This window comes from Octopus bimaculoides, chromosome 12, assembly GCF_001194135.2.
Source record: "Octopus bimaculoides isolate UCB-OBI-ISO-001 chromosome 12, ASM119413v2, whole genome shotgun sequence".
In the NCBI taxonomy this organism is placed as follows: Eukaryota; Metazoa; Mollusca; class Cephalopoda; order Octopoda; family Octopodidae; genus Octopus; species Octopus bimaculoides.
The window spans coordinates 57,391,973-57,394,842 of NC_068992.1; the positions used below are offsets into that span (position 1 = coordinate 57,391,973).

The following is a 2,870-nucleotide window of genomic DNA, read 5'->3' on the forward strand; positions in this document are numbered from 1 at the left end:
CTAGTACTTATTCTATCGGTCTCTTTTGCCGAACCGCTAGGTTACGGGGACATAAACACACCAGCATCGGTTGTCAAGCGATGTTGGGGGGACAAACACAGACACACAAACACATACACACATACATATATATATACATATATATGACGGGCTTCTTTCAGCTGCTGCTGCTATTGTTCAGCCTCAAAGTCAAGCTTTGATCAAGTAGACCTATTATAATCAAAGACATTGCAATTGTGTCGACTATCTTTTTTTTATTTTCTTTGAAGGGGAAGATATGAATCGAGTGTGGTTTAGCTACTATTTCTAGTAAGTTTAACCTACTACATACAGACCCTCTCACACCACTTCATTTGTTAGGTGAATATGGATATCTGGCTCTCTTCTCAACTTTCATCGCCAGTTTCACAATAGAGGGACGATACTTGTAAACATGTTTTTGTTGTTGAATCTAAGGTCAGAGCTGATCCACTAGTCTTCTCTGACTCACAGAAATAGTCGGTGTTACTGTTTAACCCCGGGTCAGAATGATTTAGCTACTAGTTCTAGTCAGTCTAACACACCACATATATGCGGTCTTTCGCCAGTTCATTTGTTAGGTGGATCTTTAGTTCGCCTCTCAGATTTCATCTCCAGTTTCACAGTAGAGGGACGATACTTGTAAGCAGTCCTTTACTCTACACAGATAATCGATATTATTGTTTAGCCCTAGGTCAACCAGCAGTCCTCTGGCACGTATGTAGTCATTGTTATTCAATCCCAGATCAACCCTGATCTAGTCATATCACATGCTAGTAGTCGTTGTTTAGCCCCAGGTCAATCCTTATCCAGCAGTCCTCCGGTATGAAGGATGTGGGCCGAACTTCGAAGGTGCAACCCACAAATGAAATTTCCAGTTATATCTAGCATGTCTCCATCTAACTAAGGACCATATGGCACACTCTGAGATGTTTCGAGGTTGTTTTTCTGTTGTTTTGTTTTTGATGCTTGCAATATTGTGAAAATTGTCTCAGCAGTCCTATAAAGAATTTGCAGGAATATAACACACATTGCTATGTTTTGAGAATGTCTAAGACCAAATCAAGGTAGACCCCCCCCCCAAAAAAAATTGCATGAAATTGGAAAATATGTATGGAGTTAAAGTCTGACAGTGTGGACCTATCTCGCTCTATTCAACGGCTGTATTCCATGAAATCCCGCACACTCCGACATGCGATGATAATTCGTATGGAGTGCAATGTCACATTCTGGACGTACAGCACTTTCTTCACTACCCAGCCTATTTATGTTATACAGCATAGACTAGAGTCAGCCATTAGTACAGGGAGCGAGTGTGACTTGTAACCATGCCCACCGTGCTTTTGTAAATTGTTTCAGGCGCATGTGTAAGCTGTGAATAGGCACAGACACCTTTTCGGCCTCACCTCTCATCCATAACCTAGCGACACATCTGAGATGTGATAGCTGAAAGGAGAGAGATATTGAGTGCGTGCGTACGTATGTTTGTCTGTCTGTCTCTTTGTAGTACTAACACTCTCTGGCTAATATTCATTTACAGCTGATTAGACAGGAGTAACGAGAATTGAAGGCTGTTTTATTTACAGTTTAGGAGTTTTAAAAAAACTGAAAGCGACAGCCCATATTTTTATTAAGAGAACAGATGAAATCTTTTAATTTTATTAACAGAATTCACTTATTCGGTGGCGTCCAATTTGCCGTCGCTGATTCGACGCTGACTTGTTTGACATCATGCGTTTTAATGGTTCTCTCGTTCTCTAGCTTTCTCTCTCCCTCCCCGTCTCTCTCTCTCTCTCTCTCTCTCTCTCTCTCTCTCTCTCTCTCTCTCCCTCTCTGTCACTCACTCATTATGTATTTGAGCATATTTCTAGTTATATGTATGCAGAGAGGGAAGCTGTTTGTCACTCGTATTCAATTGATAAATTGTAATTTCTCTCTCTCTCTCTCTCTAACTCACTCTCGTTCTCTCTTTCTCTCTCTCTCTCTCTCTCTCTCTCTCTCTCTCTCTCTCTCTCTCTCTCTCTCTCAGTGTCACTCTTTCTATCTTTATATGTATACTTCTGCGTGTGTGTTTTGCCACTAGTGTCAAAAGCTACTATCGTCAAAACGACACGATGTCCAGTCGGCCGGACCAAATCGTGCCAAGTCGGCTCACTCCGAAGGTTTAACGTGTTCTTGTAGCGATGCTTTTGGCACTGTTTTATATGTATGTCTGCAAAAAAGGCTTCAATTATATAAGAAAGTTTCCGTCGTGGTCGCTGTTGTTGTTGGTGGTGTTGTTGTTATGTTCTTGTTGATGTTGTGGGTTTTTAATTACTCCCTTAATCACCGTTCTGAGTTCAAATCCTACCAAAGGCCAACATACTTTTGTTGTATTGTTTCTTTTTATTTTCTTATTTCTAAATTCGGTAAAACAATTATCAGTCAAGTAGATACTGTCTTAGTGTCATTGTGTATCAAAATAGATAGGATGGTCATCAAGTAGTAATGGTGGTGGTGGTGGTGGTAACAGTAGCTGTTGAGGCCACAGCTGCTGAAGCCGAAGCAGTAGTACTGCAGTAGAGGCTGCGATGAGTTGTATACTCTTTTACTTGTTTCAGTCATTTGACTGCGGCCATGCTGGAGCACCGCCTTTATGGTTGAGCAAATCAACCCCAGAGCTTATTCTTTGTAAGCCTTGTACTTATTCTATCGGTTTCTTTTGCCGAACAGCTAAGTTACGGGGACGTAAACACACCAGCATCGGTTGTCAAGCGATGCTGGGCGTGGGGACACACACACACACACACACACACACACACACACACACACACATATATATATATATATATATATATATATATATATATATA

At 41.1% G+C, this 2,870-nt stretch overlaps 1 protein-coding gene across 1 annotated transcript in view; it reads left to right on the forward strand.

The window, feature by feature from the left end:
* The window catches only part of LOC106868186 (uncharacterized), a 90,319-nt gene that overhangs the window by 2,459 nt on the left and 84,990 nt on the right, over positions 1-2,870 (forward strand). The window lies entirely within an intron of this gene.